A 21,539-nucleotide genomic window follows, 5' to 3' on the forward strand; every position below is an offset into this window, starting at 1 on the left:
CATAGGATGGGCATCACATGGGATGAATGAGTTCCCTAGTTAAGGACAGGGAGGAAGAGAATTCTAAACAGAGGTAAAGATACACATAGAAACCTGGAAAGAGAGAAAAGTACAGCTTCTTAGAAGAATTTCAAGTAGCTTGGTATCTACAGAGCAGGGGTGGCGTTGACCCGAGATAACAGTGGGAATGGAATGGAGTGAATTAGATGTGAAAGACCTTGAGACACAATTGACTAAACTTGTAGATTTATTACTCACAGGGGATGAAGAAGAAGGAAAAGGAAAGGATGATGTCGAGCATTTGGCTTGCACAAAATGCAAGGACAGAGCTGTCATTTGTCCAGATGGAACACTCAGGAGCAAGGGCACACCTGGGGAAAAATGAGGGGTTTAGCCTTCAACACCTGGGCTCGAGACCTCAGCACAAAAGATAATAAGAGACAAATATAAACTGCACCCAGGCACGGGAAATGCCTTCACATTCAGGAAAGCTCCTTACTTTGGCAGCTGCCCTCATTCTGTGATCAAAGTGTCTCTCTCTCCTCCCTCCAACCAAACTCAATTCTAGTGTCTCTGCCCACTGAAGACCTAATTCCCAATTCTCTCTGCCTGGAATGTGCCCTACTCCTCATTCCTAATTAGCTTCTATGCATCCTTAGATTTCAATTCAAATGTCCCTTTTCAGGGAGTCTTCCCAGAGCATCCAGATAATGGGATCTCCCCCTGCTATGTACTCCATGTATCTTCTTTCCTCAGTGGAACTTCTCACACTCATAACTTCACATCTACTTGTGTAACTATTTGATTAATGACATCCTGCCTTGACGGTAAAGATTATTAAGCAAGACCTTTGTCTATTCTTGCTTAATGCTGTAATACTAGCCTCTACCACTTACCTGGCACATAGTAGATGCTCAAGAAATATTCATTGAATGGGTTAATATAATATTGAAGGTCCCTGTTAACATCCAAAGTTGTCTGGAAAGGATGGTAAACCTTAGCATGAATTAGTGTAATGGATTCCAATATTCATCTACAAACACAGTTGGGCAAGAAATACTAACCTTCTTTAATTTTCTGTAACGCTTTTTATTTCCAAATCCTCATTTACAACTGAGGTGGAAGAAACTTAGTTCTAGTCATTTTTTCCCATTCCATGCCCAGGAATCCTTTTTCTCTGGGGGAAGCAGGGGAGAGCATCCCTACTTTCTCATAAGTATATCAATAATTTGGGGTAATGTCAAGGGTCCGTTCCTTTGAAGTCATAGGAGTTTAGAAACCACAGCAAGAAATACTGCTTCTCTTCAAACCCCAGTTTTCTGCCCTATATTATCCATTTCCTTAGACAAAGCATTTTTTTTTAAATTATCCATGTGAATGGTGGTGAAGAGTGGGAGAGAGGGGAAAAAAGATAAATGCTGGCGGGGCGGGGGATTGATTGATAATTCAAAAATGTTATCCCATCACATTAGTTTATTTTAAAAATAAGTGATCACACTTTATGGATGTGATTAAGTTGAGGTTATACTGGATTAGGGTGGCCCTAAATCCAGTGGGTGGTATCCTTATAACAAGAGGCCATTTGGATACAAGCGTGTACACACACATACACACAGAGGGAAGGAGGCCAGGTGTCAGTGGAGGCCTCCTTTCATCAACCCTGCGCAGACAACAGCTTCTTTGCAAAGACTGGCTTATTTCGAAGATAAAAGGGATACAATTAAGACGGAACAATAAACCAACAAAGATTTGCCCTTCCCTTTGTTCTTCTTTTATCCTGGGTTGAAGAATAGTCATATATATATTGAGAAGTCAGGAATCAAAAATAATCTTCTCTTTATTCTTAATACAACAAGCAACCTTCAGGATTGATCATTCCTTATTCCTGCTTTCTGCTCTCCTCCATGGAAATGTCTTTATTGAAGTAAAAGGAAAAGGATTAAACAAGGTGTTGGGAGTAGGGTACAAGAGACCAAAAAGACTTCATACATTGACAGAAAATTCTAAATTGTGAAGTTCCAACTAAAGCTGGAATTCCCCAGGAAGAAGTACAAAGGACTAGAATTTTACTTGTTGACTATCTAGGATGGCTCTGTTCATAGTGATTGGCAGGGCTCAGCCTGGAGAAAGACAAGACAATGACCCCTCCACCCCAACCCAAGGCCCCAGATGGCCTGCTTCAGCGACAGCCATATTGACAAAGTCACAACAGATGCACGTTAGCGTTAGAATAGGGTAGTGGGCAGCGTGTTCAGGAAAACAAGGGTGTTGAGAGTCAGCTCCGTCTGTCTGTCTATAGTGAGGGCATGGGTGGCACAGGCTGGGAGGCTGAACTCCTCTTGTGCCCTAAGGTTCCCTCCTCTCCATTCTAATCAGAAAATATTTTTAATTAATTCATTGGCTCCGGGTCTATTGACACAATCATTTTGAAATGAAACTTAGGCATAGAACTTTGAGTTTCCGTGTTGGAAAAAATCTGCCAGCCATTGACCAGCTCATAAAAGATAAATTTGCTTCACTAGTTCCCTCTCTTGTCTCACCCTTCTCCCAATGGTTAGTGACTGATTCTAGTTGTCTGAGTCTGACCAGCAAATCCAAACAGAACGATGGCTAAGTAAATACAGCTGTCTAATCATTACCCCAAGCATTTATGCTGAAGCATCTCAACCACACTTCCAGAGTCCAAGGGTTAACCGTTCTTTCTGAATAAATTGCATTTACTCCTGGGACATATTTTTCTAACAAACTCAGCTCACATACAAGTGAAAAGAGCAGGCTACCAATTGGATGACTCAATTGGTTCTAATCTCCTATCCAAACTTTCTGTTCAACTTTGGGCAAGTCTTTTCCTGCCAGTCTGCATTGATTCTCTCCCTATAAAATGGAAATAATGTGAGTGCATGGGTGGTTCGGTGGTAGAACGCTCACCTTTCATGTGGGAGACCCGCGTTCAATTCCTGGACCATGCACCCCCCCAAAAAAGAAATGGGAACAATGTTTTGCTTTTCTCGTTAAACCTTGTGTCACCTCTAAGTGACATGATTCTATAATTCAATAAATGTTAAATGATGCTAAAACTTGCATCATATCCTTCAACAGCACCTTGAGAGCTTAGGATAAACCCAGTAAATAAAATAAGTTTGATCCTTAGGAAAACTATTTAATGGAAAAGTAACCAAGATGCTCCTGAGTAATTACTACCAGTCAGGGTGAGTGTGAGAGATGATTTGTTTTATTCAAGTTCAATTTTAGGAATTGATTTTTATGGCTTCTTAGGTCTCCTTCACTGTTGAAATCCTACAAGATAAATGGAGGCTCTATAAAAGAAAACCCTGCTATTGCTTAAACCCTGGTTACTGCTCCCACCATCCTCCTAGTGTTCCAAAACCAGTGTTGCCATCATGCTTAAGAAAACCTCAAACTCTGCTCTGATTAAAATTTTAGATATAGAGTTTCCCTTTGATGATACAAATACATGTAGGTAGAGATATTTATTACCACGGACTTTCGCACGTGCTGTGTACTACCCCAAACACTGGGAAACTCCACTTTTATTAGTAAAACAGAAAATCTACTTGAGACATATAGTTATGTCCACCCAAACCATTTGATCTAGAATTTCTTCCATTACTATACCTGAGAATTGACTAACTTGCTGCTGCAGAGACCAGAGACCACTAGAAAAGTTGTGATGTTAAAAAAATCGTGTATTTCTATAATCTTATTTTAAAATCATATAGAAAATAAGGTCTGCATCACACAATGGAAGACTCAGTGATGGAGTGTAATTCCTCATTTAGCTGGGATGCTCAAGTAACAACGTCCTCTTCCCCCTGATTTGTCCTGGTAACTGAGGCTCATCCCTTTCACATGCCCCAAAATAATGGTTGTATTTGAATTCATTTTGATGGGAAAATTTCTCACGTTTTACAAAACTTCCTGCCTAATTAAATATATATATAAACTCACTAATATACTTGTAATGATTAAGTAGCACGTGAGTAATCAGCGGCTGCATGGGGCAATGCCATTGTCGGGGAGTCCATCATGGGAAGGCTTGTCTGCTCCTTTACTAAATGGTCTGGATTTACTCTCCTTTCTGAGTCATGTCCATGGCAGCCTACGCAGTTCCTTTTTCGCTGTTGGTTGTCCTTTTTCACAATTATGAATGTTCCTGCTCCCGGCAGTTTTCTTTTTCCTTGAAATTCCTGTTTTTAATTTGGGGACAAACTATAACCAGGAACAAAGCCCCGTCAGGAATTGTATGTTCCAATTTCCTTCTGTAAGCTCAAAGGGTGAGGGGTCGGGGGGGTGGCACAATTAGGAGCTGGTAAGAGTGAATAAGGGGCCCATGCACTTCTCCCCAAACAAAGCAAGCAAGCAAACAAAACAAACAAAAAACAAAAACTGAACAAATGATGCTGCAATAGCAGAGTACTCGCATGGAAAAATAACATAATGTGACCCTGCCATACAGCATATAAAAAAAGAGGGAATGGGGGCTGTGTGCAGTCAAGGAACAGATGTTCCAGCCACTAGGTTCATTACCAGGACCCAGACAGTGAGGTCGCTAAGAGCCTTCCATGTGAGCAAGTGCCCTTCCGATTCTGCCTCATATTTTTATCTCATTATTTCACCATGATAGTGTGTTCTTAACTAGATCATAAAGTCCCTGAGGGCAAGAAACATATTTTATTGTTCATCTGACTTGCCACACTACTAAATATAGCGTTGAACACTTAAAAATTGCTCGTTTGATTTGGCTGTGCTGTGCCTTCAACCGGAACCCTGGAGAAATCCACATTTAAATGTTAATACAATAGGACACTTAAAATTTCTGACATTTGGCATTATCTGCACCAAACTTCCCCTCCAATAGAGTTGACTGACTTGCCATAGGCATTGCTGTAAAGAAATACAAGTTTTGCCTTTAATTGGTGGCTCTGTAATTGGAAACCTGCCTCCTTCTTAGTTATTCCCTTTTCTTGATTCACAACCTTTTGTAGATATTTTTCTCGGTCTGCGTAATTTATAAGCAAATTCTCCAGCTCTATGCTAAAGTACAACTGTAGCCTTTATTATATACACTTTGCATGTCCAGTAGCTCATTAGTATTTTTTAAGCGGTGTTTAAGTTTGACTTGTTTAGCTTGTCAAAGGATCTCTGACCTTGATCTCAAGAGTAGAAACTGGTCTTCAGAAAATGAAATGCAAAGAAACTTTATATTAATTTAATGGCTCTGGCCCATTTACATATTTATTTGGACTTTTTCATTTATGTCCTACGTCATCTCAATCCTTTTCATCCTCCAAAAGTCACTTCAGGAAATCATCTTCTGTTGTGACATCAATTTTCTCAGCCTCAGGCTCATGATTTGCCCAGGATGTGAAAGCGCACGGTTTCTAGGCCATGCTGCAAATAATTCTTGCCTCTGTCTGTACTGTTTTGGTCGCTTCTGAAATTACTCTCCAAGCCTGTAATGTGCTCGTGCACTTGTCTGAGGACAATGTGCCAGCGCGGCTCTTTGGGTACCATTTAGCACCTGCAGAGGTGCTTGCAGAACGGCACAGCCTTATATACTGCCCAGCCCTCCCAGGGACAGTGCGGTCTGCTCAGACCCTAATACGATGGCAATAATACTCCTTTAAATGCCCTTCTTCCCTCAAAGCTAAGTCTTTTAAAACCTCATTTCTGCTGTCAGAAAGCAGGTGCAAAAGTCACTGTTGCATTCATTGCAAACATTTATTTTCTTTCCATGACTCTTGAAAATCCGGAGTGACAACACCCTACCCTGATCCTTAAGCAGGAGTCTCTGCAAGCAGAACATGTGGCTGGCACAATATAGTCCCACGCTGACTGGATTTCATTATTGTAAATTATATTATATGAATAAAATATATTCTATAAAATATATTATATGAATTTACTGTATAAATATATTATGTAAGTGAATAAAATACCTATGCACATATGGGGGAGGAATAATAAAATAAACACTCAGGAACTCACCAAAGATATTGAATATCTCATCAGGAGATATTCAATATTACCACCCCCTTAGAAAGACCCTCCCATGATAATGCCTCTCTCCCTTCCTTACAGAGGAAACACCTTCCTAATTTTGTGCCAATCTCCGTCTTACTGTCTCTCCATCTCAGTCTCTCTCTTTTTCTCTTTTATAGATTACCAACCACATTTATGATCTTAAATAATATTTTCTTTGACTCTTGCCCTTTTTATTTATACAAAGAAACATTATACATATTTTTTCTGATAGACTTCTTATATTCTACATTATATTTTTAATGTTCCTCCATATTGAAGCCTGGAACTGTTTCACTCTCTTTCTGTTTTTTTAAACCCTTAAACTTTTTTTTTTATTAGAGGAGCTATAGGTTTACAGAAAAATCATATAGAAAATTTAGAGTTCCCTTATGCTCCACCTCACACACATGGTTTACCCATGTATTAATATTTTGCATTAGTGTGGTAACTTTGTTACAACTGATTAAACAAGTTATTATAATTATACTATTATCTATAGTCCATAGTTTACATTGGGGTTCACTGTTTGTTTTCTATTTTGATGTTCTTAACTCTGGTGTAGTATTCCCATCCATGACTATACTACAACTTATGAATTGATTCAACTGATAATTTGTGTGGTTTCCAGTTTTCTACTTTTACAAACAAAGCTGCTTGAAGGGTCTTTTAGTGCACGTGTGCTGGAATTCCTCTGGGGTGTATACCTGAAATGCAGTTATTTATTGGAGAGAATGCTCATGTATACTCTATAATGACATACTGTTTTCCAGTTGTACTACTTTATACTGCTACCACTGAAGAGAGAATTTCTCCTGCTTTATAATCTTGCCATACTTGACATTAATCACCATTCACTTTTTCTGGCAAACTGGGAGTCATGAAAAGAGATCATATTGTGGTTTTATTTAGGATTTCCCTGGTTAATAATGAGGTTGAATATTGTCATGGTCAGGTTCATGTGCCAACTTGGCCAGGTGGTGGTGCCTGGTCATCTGGTCAGGCAAGTGCTGGCCTGTTTGTGCTATGAGGACATTTCATGGACTTAAATCATGATTATGTCAGCTGCATCCATACGTGATCATGTTTGTAATCAGCTAAGGGGAGTGTCTTCCGCAATGAGTGATGCTTAATCTAATCACCAGAAGGCTTTTAAGGAGGATTCAGAAGAGACAGTCACTCTTCCTGCTTGAGCTGGCGAGCCTCTCCTGTGGAGTTTGTCCAGCTTCATGGCCTGCCCTACAGATTTTGGACTCTTCCATTCCCACCATTGCCCCCGCAGCCTCTCCTGAGAGCTTGCCGAGTTACCAGCTTGCAGCCTGCCCTACAGACCTTGGGCTCTATATTCCCATGGTTATGCGAGACACTTTTATAAATTTTATATCTACAGATATCTCCTGCTGATTCTGTTTCTCTAGAGAACCCTAACTAATACAAATATCTTTTCATATGTTTATGGTGGTTTGTATTTCCTCTTCTGTAAGATATATGTTTGTCTTTTTCTTGCTTTTCATTGCATTATTCATCTCTTTGAACACAAATCCTTGCATTCATTGCAAACATTTATTTTCACTTTTATGGATTGCAAATAACCTCATCCATTCTGGGATGTTCTTTTCACTGTCCAAATGTTTTTTTCCTACATAGATGCAATTTTACTTTAAATACATTTTATCAGCAATTTCCCTTGAGATTTTTGCTGAAAAAACCATTCCTACTCTAAATTTATAATATCCATCCATAGATACTTCTAGAAGTTTTCAAATATGGCCTTTCACATTTACTGCTTTCATCTACTTGGAACTGATTGTTTATCATGTTAGCTACAGAATGAATATCTTTTTTTAAATATTCCATTTGAATAAACAATTGTCCCAGCATCAGTTTTAAAATAGTACATTCTTTCTTCACTAATCTGAAATTACCTGGTCTGGCATAAATTAAATTTCCATATATTGTGTGGACCTATTTCTAAGCTATCTGTTTTGTTCAATTTGTCACTCTGCATATCCCTGAAGCCATAACATTGTCTTAATTACTATGGCTTTAAAGTAAGATTAAATCTGGGAGGACAAGTATCTTTCCTTAAAAGAAAGCATTGTTCTTAGGAGATGCCTTAAATAATTTTATGTCTTTGTTCTTCCTTATAAATTTCAGAATCCATCTGTCAGATGCCTCAAAAATTCCTATTGGGATTTTATAGGTTGTGACTGGAAATTGGAATTGGTTTGACTCTACAAATCAATTTAAGGTGAATTGACATCCTTACATCAGTGACTCTTCCCAGCCAAGGACATAACATTTTGATTGCTTAGCATTTTTAATTTTTAAAGTTTTTATAATCTTTTCCACACACATTTGCAAGCAATAACCTTGCAAACCTTATTGCTAGGTATTTTGTAACATATAGTATCTGATAAGCCTTACCTTTTTAAAAAGAAATACAATTCCTCTTGTTTTTCAGATATGTAAACATACTTTTGTATTTTGTTTATAAAAATTGAGAAACTGTCATAAACTCTCCTTTTAATACTAATTTATATGTAAATTTTCTTTTATTAATGCTCATAGTTGTATTATGTTTCCTTGAATTTTTGCATAGACAGAACAAGTTTTATTTCTTCCTTTCAGACTATTATACCTTTTCTTTCTTTCTCAGTGCTTTGTTGCATTAGCAAGGACCATCAATACAATGCTAAACAGAAGTGGTAATAATAGGCATACTTGTCTTATTTCCCATCTTAAAATAGTTTTAACATTCTCCCAGTCAGTATGATTTTTTGATTGGTATTTTATAGATGCTTTATACCAGGTTGAGGAAGTTCCCTTCAGATTTTCTAAGATTTTCTCATGAATACATACTGAATTTTATTGAACATTTTTTCTGCTTTACTTAAATGAGCATGTATTTTATGTCTTTTAATATGTTAATACAGCAGATGACATTAATTAATTTTTTAACATTAAACCAGTATTATTTTTTAGATAAATCTAATTTATCTCATTTTATTAAACATTTTATCATTGCTTCATTCAATTTGCCAATATTTTATTTAAGATTTTTACATTTGTTTATGTATGAAATTAGACTACAAATTCCTTTTCATTCACTGCTTTTGTGTGAAGGTTATATTAATCTCATAAAAAGTATTAGAGAGTATTGTCTTTTTTTACATTGTCTGGATGAATTTGCATAGATTAAAATGATCTGTTCTTTGATTGCATTTGCCTTAAATCCATCCATCTGTACTTATTTTTATTAGAAAAATTTGGTGATTCACCCTTTTCAATGATTTTAGGATAATACCATATTTTGTTTGTTCTTTATAAGTTTTGATAAGTTGTATTTTTCTAGGAATTTACACAAATCTTCTAAGCTTTCAATTGCATGCCATTAGATTCTTTATGGTATCATCTTGTCTTTTCCATCCCTGCAGAATCCATAGTTGAATCTTCTCATACACAATATTATCTATTTTACCTTATTTTATAAACTTGCTTTTCTTCCCAGAAGTGTTTCTACTTTAATATTATTTTCAAAATATCAATCTTTGGAACATCAGCAAAAAAAATAGTGGAATAAAGATCTTTGAAAATTCTCTCCCCCATAAAATCAACGACAACACTGGCTTTTATCAGAATCAACATTTTCAAATGCTCAAAGTTAATCAAAGGTGTAGAGCAGTCCAAATTGTGTCATATTCGAGGGAAATGACTCTTGATAATAGCAGCAGTATTTGTGGCATTTTAACTTGCCTTATCCCTATTCCGTCCTAGCCTTGTAAACCAACAGCCCATTATCACAGAAGTAACCAATAGCCAGGAAGCCACAGGAGGGAGAGCCGAATGAGATCAGATCTTCATCAAAGCACCATTGTCAGTGAATATTCATTACTTGATCTGTTAGGTGCTTCCTTGGACAATCCCACTCACACAGCTGTTATTATTTGACCCAACTTTTAGCTCATCCAATGCAAACAGCCTTTTCCCTGTGAGCATTTGTCAAAAGCAATGAGGCAATTTTTAATGTTGCAACTGCCTGAGGAGATGGATAACAGTTAGGGTAAATGAGAGGCTAACAAAAGGCTTAAAAGGAAAAACTGGGGAATGAGATGTCCATAGGTGTTTGGATGAGTCTCAATATAGTCTTGTGGATATGGAAGGCCTCACACATGCATAGGGTCATTTGCATGCTCAAAGTTGTATGCATACTCTAATAGCCTTGCAAATGCCCTAGGGTCTCACCCCTGGCTACCTTGGAGGCTCCAGGCAAACAGGAAATGAAGACTAAGGCAGATTTATAAACTGTCTGGCTGAGGTTTGAAATCATTCTCTACCATGCATTCAGGAACCCTCAACAAAGATTGGGAGGCAATCTTATTTCCAGGCATTTAAATAAATCTCTGTCCAGTCACCACTAAGCTAATCCATCACAGACTTGAATGGACACACATGACAAAGAATACGACTTTATAGAATTAGTTCAGAAAGTCACTAAACAAACAACAACACTAATGAACAGCAACAATAACAAATTCTAGGGAGGAAGGAGAAACTAATATCCAAAGTAGCCACACCGCAAAATTTTAAAATACCCTGTTTTTAACAAAAAAAAAAATGTGAGCCATAAAGAAAATGTGGGCCATACACAGGAAAAAAGCACAATCCATAAAAACTCTGTGAGGAAATGCACACTTTGGACTTATAAGACAAAGACTGTAAGTAATCTTTTTAAAATATGTTCAAGAACTAAAGGAAATCATGCCCACAAAAGAAAAGGAAAGTGTAAGAACAATGCTTAGTCAAACAGAAAATATCATTAAAGATGCTGAAGTTATAAAAATAAAGAACCAAGTAGAAAGTCTGGGGTTGAAAAGTACAATAACTGAAAAATTCACTAGAGGGCCCCAACAGCATAAATGAGCAGGCTGAAGAAAGAATTTTCAAACTGGAAAATAGGTCAATTGAGATTATCCAGTCTGTGGAACACAAAGACCAAAAAAAAAAAAAAAAAGGAGAAAAGTCAATAGAACCTCAGAGACCAGTGGTACCTCATAAAGCATACCAACATACATATGATGGAAGACCCCAAAGGAAGAAAAAAAGGAGAAAGGAGAAGAAGGAAATAATGGCCAAAACCAAATTTGATGAAAAATATTAATCTACACATCCAAGGAGCTCAAAGGACTCCAATAGGTCAAATTCAAAAGGCTACACACAGTCACATCAGAGCAAAACTGTCAAATGACAAAGACAAGGAAAGACTCTTGAAAGCAGCAAAAGAGAAGTGATTCATCATGTACAAGGGATCCTCATAACATTAATAACTGATTTCTCATAAAAAATCATAGAAGACAGAAGACAATGGATTGTATATTCAAAACATTGAAAGAAAAAGATTTTCAACCAGAAATCTACATCCAGTAAATCTCTTCTTAAAAAAAAAAAGGATAAATGGAGACATTCCCAGATCAACAAAAGTCAAAAAAGTTCATCAGTAGCAAACATAAACTATAAGAAATACTAAAAGGAGTTCTTTTGGCTAAAATGAAAGTACACTAGAAAGTAACTTGAACCCATGTAAAGAAATAAAAAGGAATAGTAAAGGTTACTACATTGGTAAAAATAATAGACATTTTAATGTATTTTATATTTGTAATTCTACTTTTCCCCTAAAGCAATCATTATAAATCTGTGCTGATCAGTACACAATGCATAAAAATGTACTTTCTATGACAATAACAGTGCAAATAAAGGAGAGGGAATGGAGGAAAGCTTTTACATTTTATTGAAATAAAGTTGGTATTAATCTGAACTAGATCATTACAAGCTAAGATAGCAAATGTTATCTATAGAGAAACTACTAAGAAAATAACTCAAAACATACATAGTTTATAAATGACAGAATTTAAATGGTACATTAAAATATAACTTTTAAAACAAAACAAAAAGATGGTATGACGGAATAGAGATAGAAAAGGCATAGACATGTAAAACACTAAAAGCAAAATGGTAGATGTACAACCTACCTTAACTGTAACTACATTAAGCATAAATGGATTAAATACCCCAATTAAATGGAAGAGAAAGATAGGGTGGAATACAAAAAAAAAAATACAAAGCATATAATAATTTTCTGTCTATAAGAGAAAGACTCTAGATTCAAAGACACCAATAGATTGGCAATAAATGGAGGAAAAAGATACACTATGCAAAGAGCAACCAAAAGAAAAGTGGAGTGGCTATACTAATATCAGACAAAATAGACTTTGAAAAAATTATCACTAGAAACAAAGGACATTTTATAAAAGATAGAAGGGTCAATCCATCAAGAAGCTATGCCAATTATAAACATATATGTACCTAAAAACAGAGCCCCCCAAAAACATGAAGCAGAAATGGACATAATTGAAGGGATAAGTAGATAATCCAATAATTCACTTTTAATAATAGATAGAACAACTAGACAGAAAATCATCAAGGGAATAGGCAACTTGAATAATAAATGTACCAACTAGGTCTGATCGACATCACTAGACAACTCCACCCAATAACAACAGCATATATATTTTCTTCTCAAGTACACATGGTACAGTCTCCAGGATAGATTATAAATTAAGCCATAAAACAAGTCTCAGTATTTAAAGACTGAACTCATACCCAGTATGTTCTTAGACCACAATGGAATGGAATTAGAAATCAGTAGCAGAAGAAAATTTGAAAAATTCACAAATATGTCAAAATTAAACTAAATAATGAATGGTCAAAGAAGAATTGATAAAGGAAATTAGAAAATACTTTGAAATCAGTGAAAATGAAAACAAAACATACTTAAATTTGTGGGATGAAGTTAAGGAAGTGCTTTGAGGGAAATTTACAGCTGTAAGCACCTACACTTAGAAGGAAGAAAGCTATTAAATTAATAACTTAACCTTTCACCATAAGAATCTAGAAAAAGCAAAACAAACTAAACCTAAAACTCACAAGGAAGGAAAAAATAAAGCTTTAAAGGGTTTACATTCCCATGGGCAATGTGTGAGGGTTCTAATTTATGTTCTCTATTTGAAATAGAGAACAGAAAAATATGGTCAATAAAATCCAAAATGAGTTCTCTGAAAAGATCAACAAAATTAACAATTAGTTGGTTATGCTAACTAAGGATAAAAGGAAGATTCAAACTAGTAAAATCAGAAACAAAACAGGGAATGTTACTACAGCCTTCTAGAAACAATAAGATTATTAAGGAATACTATGAACAATTGTATACCTGCAAATTAGATAACTTAGAGTCCTAGAAAGACACAAACTACCAAAACTGACTCAAGAAGAAATAGAAAATAGTAATAGACTTAAACAAATAAAGATTAATCCAGTAATCAAAATATTTTCTATAAACAAAAACCCAGGAACAGATGGTTTTGCTGGTGAACTATACCAAACATATACAAAAGAATTAGAGCAGTCCTTTACAAATTCTTCCAAAAAATAGAAAAGGAATGAAGATGTCTCAACACATTCTGTGAAGTTAGTATTGATCTGATATCAAAACTGGACAAGACACCACAAATCAATATCTTTATGAATACAGACAAAAAATTCCTCAACCAGATAGTAGCAAATTAAATTGAAAAACAGATGAAAGGGGTTAATATCGTGACTAAGTGGAATTTTTCCTGTGAATGTAAGGTTGACTCAACAAACAAAATCAATGTAATACATCAATTCATAGAATAAGCGATGATCAAGCATGATTATTTCAATAGATGCAGAAAAACATTTGACAAAAATATCTGATAAATGCACTAAAAATAGTAAAATTGAAGAAAACCTTATCAATCTGGCAAACAAAATCTACAACAATCCTACAGCTAACATCATACTTTTTGATGGAAGGCTGAATGCTTTTCTCTCAGGATGTCCATTTAACATAGTACAACAGTCCTATATTCTAGCCAAGGACGTTATTCAAAAGAAATAAATAAATGGCATCTAATTAGAAAGGAAGATGTAAAACAATCTTTATTTGAAGATAGCATCATCTTTCATATAGAGAATTCATTAAATTATCAAAACAATATAATAAGTTTAGCAAGGTTTCAGGATACAAGATCAATATACAAAAATCAACTCTATTTTTATACTTTAGCTGTGAACAATCCAAAAATGAAGTTAAGAAAATAATTTCATTTATGATTATCTAAACAAATAAAACACTCAGAAATAAATTGAACAAGACAAGTACGAAACTTGTACACTGAAAACTACAAAATATTATTGAGAGAAATTCAAAAAAACCCTAAATCAATGGAATGACATCAGTATTCAGAAAAAAGACTTAATATTAAGATGCTAATATTACCCAAATTATCAATGACATTGCCATCAAATCCCAGCTTCCATTTTTGCAGAAATTGACAAACTTATCTTAAAATTGGTATGGAAATGGGAAGGCACAGAAAAGCCAAAACAATCTTGAAAAAGAAAAAAAGTTGGAAGACTCATACTTCCCAAATTCAAAACTTACTACAATTATACTAATTAAGTATACTAATTAAGACTACGTGGTACTTGCATAACAATACACATATAGATCTATGTAATAAAATTGACAGTCTAGAAATAAACCCATACATCTATGGTCAATTAATTTTCAGCAATGGTGCCAAGACATTCAAATAGTACTACTGGATATCTACATGTTCAAGAATGAAGTTGGACCTCTATGTTACAGCACATACACATATAAAGACAAAATGGATCAAATACATAAATAAAAAACTAAAACTATAGCATGCTTAGATGAAAATACAGGTGTAAATCTTTATGACTTTTAAGTTAAGCAATGGGTCTTACATGACACCAAAAGCATAAGCAACAAAAGAAAAAAATAGTTAAATGGGACTTCATCAAAATTTTCATGCTGCAAAATGATACCATCAATAAAGTAAAACCATAATCTAGCAAATGAGAGAACACATTTGCAAATCATATATCTGATAAGGGTCTTGTATGCAGAATACATTATTGACAACTCAATTATAAAAAGACAACCCAATTAAAAATTGAATAAAGTATTTCATAGACATTTCTCCAAAGAAGATATTCAAATGACCAATAAGAACTTGAAAAGATGCTCAACACCTTTAATCATTAGAGAAAATTGTAAACACATTAAAATACCATTTCACAACCATTGGGACAGCTACAACAAAATAGAAAATACTTTTTTGAACCCTCATACATTGCTAGTTGGAATGTAAAATTATGTAGTTTCTTTGGAAAACAGTTTGTCATTTCCTCAAAAAGTTATATGTAAATTTACCTATGGCCCAGCAATTATATACCTAGGAATACACCTAAGATAATTGCGTATATATATATATATATAAACACATATACCTTTTACACCCATGTACATCCTAGAATATATATGAGTATATGTCTGCAGAAACACTTGTTACACAAGTGTTCATAAAAGCATTATTCATAATAGTCAGACAGTGAAAACACCCAAATGTCCATCTATGACTGATGAATGAATAAACAAAATGTGGTATATCCATCCATACGGTAGTATATCATTTGGTCACAAAAAAGAACAGATACACACTACAACATGGATGAAGCTTAAAAACATTATGCTAAATGAAAGAAACCAGCACCAAAAGGGCACATAGCATATGATTCTATTTATATGAATATAGGCAAATTTATATTATATAGGCAAATCCACTGAGACAAAAAGTTGATTAGTGGTTGCTAAGGGTTAGGTAAAGGGGGAATTTGAGAAGTATGGGGTTTCTTTTTGGAGTGATGGAGATGTTCTAGGAAATTATGTAATGATGATTGTTGCATATTGGTGCAAATATGCTAAAGAACACTGAACTATACACTTTAAGATCATGAATTTTATGGTATATGATTAACTTGATTAAAAATTAACTTTTGATTTATTGACCCTCTCTATTTTGTGTTTGTTTTCTATGTCCTTAATTTATGATCTTATCTTTTTTCTACTGTTATTTTTCTAATTCCTTAAGTTGGAAATCTAGTTCATTATTTTTAAACCTTCATTTTTTCTAACATTAATTTCTGGAGCTAAATTATTTCTTATAAATACTGTTTTAGTGATTACCTACACATCTTGATAATTTGTGTTTTAATTATCATACAGTTTTGAGTGCATTTTAATTTTTATCCTTATTTATTCATCTACCAATCAGCTGTTTACAATGTGATTCTAAACTACCAAACATAGATTTTTCCTCATTATGTTTGATTTTTAACTTAATTACAATTTAGTCAGAGAATATAGCTTGTATGATACTGTTTTTGTCAGCTACTTGATATGATAAGCAGTTTCATAAAATCTTAGTGGGTTAACATGAAAAAAGTGTATTTCTCACATAAAACAACCGGTCAGAAGACTTTTCTTACTGGCTGTCTTCCAAGTGATGACTCAGGGATCCAGGCAATATCGGTCTACTAGTTTTGTACCCAAAGGTCCTTACCAGACACTGCCACATCCAGCTGGCTGATGAGTGAAAAGAGCATGCACTAATCACACAGGATGTTTATAGAAGCCACACCCAGAAGTGGCATAATCACTCTCCCCCTCTTTCTGTTACTGCAACTGATCGCACATTCTCATCTGGATGTGGGGTGACTATAAAATGTAGGTTTTCTGTGAACCTGGGAAGAGAAAGCACATTTAGTGACCATCTAGCCTGTCTTTTCCACAGATACCATTCTTTAAAATCAGTTGAGGTTAATCTTGTGGCTTAACCACAAAACATAAAATAAAACCTAAATCTTTTATGTTTGCTTGGAAAGAACATGTATCCTGCAATTTTGGATGCAGTGGTCCATGAATGCCTAGCAGAATCTTTTCAAATCTTCTGTATTTCTAACAATGTTTTCCGTGCTTGGTCAGCTGAGATATGTTATATCTCCCACTTTGATAGTGAAATTGTCATTTCCCTTTATAGCCCTATTAATTTTTTGGTGCATACAAGTTTACAATTGCTGCATCTTCCTGGTTATTTATTTTATCGTCATTTAATGGACTTCTTTATCTTTAGTAATACTTCTTTGTTTAAACTGTATTTTGTCTGATAGTAACATAGTTACACTGGCTAGCTGAATCATATATAATTTCAACCAACATTGAGTTTATTAAAGAGTTCTTTTACTTTTAATGTGCTATTAAATTATTAGTATTAATAATTTTCTAATTTTAAATTTTATTAATTATATTATTTTATTATTAGTTTTATTAAGCACTTTCACATGTGGCCATATGCTTTTTCAAATATTTAAGTACATCTGATGTTGCTATCACAATCTCAATTGTGACATCTAATAACTATGAATTCACTCATGTTTGTGTCATAAGATATGTCAGTAACTAAATATAACTAAATATGGTTGCCCATTTAATTAACTCGACACAAAGAACCTTCTTAATTAATCAGCTGATATGGTAAAGAATTTAACTATTGGGGGTTTAGAATTACACAGCCATGAAACCAAGTTTGAATATTTCCTCTGTTCTATAACATTTAAAATGTTCTTTGACATAGACATCAAAGGGAGCCACTGCTCTTTTCATCCACAGTCTGGATTTACATTTCTCTTCAAAACACAAAACTCCTTCATCAATAACATTAATGCTTCAATCTATTATTTTACCACTTTTCTCTTTATCTTCTGCTCTTCTGCTCTCTTGTGTTTTCCTTCCAATTTCAAGTGTGGTGCCATAACAACAATACTATCTTTCATCTCATAAAGTTCTTTGATGTATGCATATTTTTAGGCACACTTGGTGTTCAATAACTATTTGTTGAATTATCCTGCTTCTTCATGGTTACCAAATAAAAGTTCAATGATGGTACAATCAAGAGTTCAGTATGTGGCACTGAAAGCTGAATTTGTTCCCAATCTCTACGTATGTGTGTCCCCAGTCCCATGTATGTGAACTGATTGCTGCAATTTCACCCTGTATTATGTGTTAAGAATGTAAGACAGCTCACCTCTATAAAGTACAACTAAGAAAAACTAAGCCAAGGGCATTAGATTCCATCTTTACCATTGAATATAGATTTCTATGAAAAGACCAGTCCATTTTCAAAGGCTAAATAGATAACTTGAAAGAGATTTGCAGCTAATATTTAGGGATCAAAAACGATTTTCAACACAAGAATATTTTGCTGATTTATGGAATTTTATTGTGATTAAGACTTGATTGAATTTTCATTCAGTTTACCTTTTCTTGGTTCTGAACTAGTTGATAGGCTGTCCCTGGCCACGCTGGGCTCCGTAATTCTGCCATCCTTATTGAAATGATCTATTTCTATAGCAAGACTGCCAGCTTGAGACAGTTTTGCCTGCTGAGCCATTTACAGTGATGGATGATACAAGAACCAGTAACACTTTCCAATTTGGCACTTTTAGGCATTAACTAGGGCTTTTAGTCTGCATCCTTCCAGTACTGCCATTATTTTTCATTGAACTCTTTGACTCTCAGATAAGAAAATGACACATTTCCTTAAGGCAACTCCTAGTTAGGAGTGGATGTCACTTTTTAAGGACTTTCATAAAAGACAGAATTGGCACTTAAAACCTGGGTTCCTCTGTTAGAAAAAATGACAAAAATGTTTTTAAAATAAATAAATAAGGATTTGCTTAATGATAGAATAAAATATGTAGAGGGCAGTACATGAAAGTTGAAACAGGGCATTTTATGAAAATTAAAAAAATATAATAATATCAGAATTTGTAGCAACTTATGTATGGCAGTGATACTTGTTTGCCAAATATTTTCAGTTCCCCCCTTCTACACATGGTAGAACTGTACTTCCTGACCCCTTCGTGGTTGGATGGGGCTGTGTGGCTGGTTCTGCCCAATGCATTGTCTGGTGATATGACATGTGTCATTTCTGAGCTGGGTCATGCCATGTGAAATCCTCAAGAGCTCTTTTTATCCTCCAGCTGGTAATTGACAATGTTTGAGAGAGTGGCCATCTTCGCAGTAGGAATCACTGAGTTGGGAATCCACCCCTGCTGAAGTGCAAGAGACAGCTAGCATTGATAGCTGGTTAAATGAAAATACTCAATATAATTCTTTAGCTGGAAAATGCTTAGTACAGTCTTCAGTAACTAAAAAAAAATTGCTCAGTGTAATCACTTCACTCTAGCAGTCTTGAATTATTTTAAGCACAAAAAGCCCTTGTTAAAATAGTTTGCTGTTACATTGTGAATGAACCTGTGGGACATTTGGTGAGACAAAATAAGCCAGAAACAAAAGAACAAACATTGTATCATATCATTTAGAAAAATACTTATAAGAAAACAGAGGCCCAGATTGTAAACTCTTATAGCAGTCACATTTAGTCTGGATTGGTAATTATTATTTCTGTATTTTGAGAGACTGCTTCATATATCTATAACCTGGTATTTAGAGATAAGAATGAAGCTGATCAAGTCGGGATTAAGGTAATTTAGAATACAGGGGTAAGGAAGACATTGTCTCTATTTTAGAACCAAAGGAAGAAAGGCTTACTTTGTCCAGAACCTAAATTTTCTGTAACACATAATCTAACTCAACTTGTCTGATAGATCATTTAAACAACCTAAACACAGGGAGCCCACAATAAGGACGAGGCCTTTAATCCCGTATAGCTTAATGTAAAGCCTGGATACATCTCAGAGTATATTAAGCAGATAATCAGAAAGTATTGGCAAAATCTCTTGAGGGATGGGACAAAAATTATGAAGCTATTCAACTTTATCACTGGGGAAGCCCCTGATACTGTGACAAACATTAGGGACATCCAAATCAATCGGCCAAACTTGCTCTTGTAAAGCTTATGTCCATGGTGGAGAAGCTTAGCCTACCTATAGTTATGCCTAAGAGTTACTTCCAGAGGACCTCTTTTGTGCTCAGATGTGGCCTTAGTCTCTCTAAGCCCTACTCTGCAAGTGAAATCATTGCCCTCCCGACTATGTGGGACATGACATCCAGGGGTGAAAGTCTCCCTAGTGGCATGGGAGATGACTCCCAGGGATGAATCCAGACCTGGCACCAGGGGATCAACAATACCATCCTGACCAAAAGAGGGAAAAGAAGTGTAACTGATAAGGTATCAGTGGCTAAGAGAGTACAAATAGAGTTGAGAGTCTACACTGGAGGACACTCTCATGCATGCTTCTGCTAGACTTTGCTACCTATCATAACTTGTCAAACCCCAACTGAAACCATTGCTGCCAATCCTAAAGAACACCCAAGGTATTATATAATATTCTACAAAGGTTCTATGCACAATGGTAACTTTCTAAAAACCTACAACCTCCAGACAGGTTCCTGGACCAGATAAATCCTGAAATGCAGAGGGGCCAGCCTCTCCAGAACATCAACTAATTCCATCCAAGCAACCAAATGTCCTTGTCAAATAAATTGTTTTACACTGATGCTTCTCTGAAAATGCTCGTAATCAGCTACAAGTCAAAGCTTCATTTCAACTACCAAAAACTTATTTTAAAAAGCATAGAAAACATATCAATTATGTTCTACCCAGTAGCTAACATAACCCTCATAAAAATATAATGGAAAAAATTAAACCTTTATTTTAACTGAAGTGGCTTTACATATTTAAACTAAGCTCCTAGATCTATGCATAGTGTCTCCTCCTCTAAGTTACCCGCTAAACCTGTTTCTGCAGTCCCTAAAGCTATAAAAGAATCAGCCACATCACATAAATATGCTCCATAAATAAATAAAAGCATGCGGCTACTGCAAACACCTTGTTACTACGAATGCTTTTAGCTCTGCCTAGGGAGAAAAGCTCAGTGGCTTTAGCTCTTCAGGAGCACTGCCTCCAGGCTAGTTCAGCTGCATATGCCAGAGGGCACCATGAGAGCCGGCCATCCTGTTCTCCAGAAACCAGTCACACTCTGCTACAGCTCCACAAAGAACATTCCTCCCGGAACTACAATTGCCAAAATATGTAATTGAAACCTAAAAAAGCACTATTAACACTAAAACCTGCTCCTATGAGGAGACAGCATGTACAATATTGTATGTTTAATCCCCAATGCACCTCAGAAAAAAAATTGTACATAGATTAACATTAAATACTGCACATATATATCAGATAAATACAACAATATCTCTTCAGTACTAAATCATTTGCAAAATATTAACCATGTTCAAAAATTATAATAAACTAAACTCTTTAAGAAGTTAAAAACTTACCTATAAAATAAAAAAAAAATCTTATTAGCATGACTTTTAGTTTGCTTGACATATGTTTATCTTACTGGTTAATGCAGTTGTAAATTTGTGCCTGGAACATCTTCCAAACTAATATAAAAACTTCTCTGCCCTTAGTCAGCAAAGAGTAATTACAAAAAAATGAAACCTTTGCCCATTTTCCCTTTATAGAAAGCGCACACAGGATGCTGTTTCTTAAAAATAAGAAAATTTCACATGATGGGGG

General features: G+C 35.1%; 1 long non-coding RNA gene across 1 annotated transcript in view; it reads right to left on the reverse strand.

Moving 5' to 3' along the window:
* Positions 1-260: 260 nt before the first annotated feature.
* Positions 261-21,539, reverse strand: part of LOC143686468 (uncharacterized) — a 148,162-nt gene continuing 126,883 nt past the window's right edge. The window contains exons 2-3 of the long non-coding RNA XR_013177176.1: positions 16,554-16,734; positions 261-371 (exon numbers count right to left, since the gene is read on the reverse strand). This is a non-coding gene — a long non-coding RNA (uncharacterized LOC143686468). The remainder of the gene's footprint in view (positions 372-16,553; positions 16,735-21,539) is intronic.

This window comes from Tamandua tetradactyla, chromosome 6 (genome assembly GCF_023851605.1).
Source record: "Tamandua tetradactyla isolate mTamTet1 chromosome 6, mTamTet1.pri, whole genome shotgun sequence".
Lineage (NCBI taxonomy): Eukaryota > Metazoa > Chordata > Mammalia > Pilosa > Myrmecophagidae > Tamandua > Tamandua tetradactyla.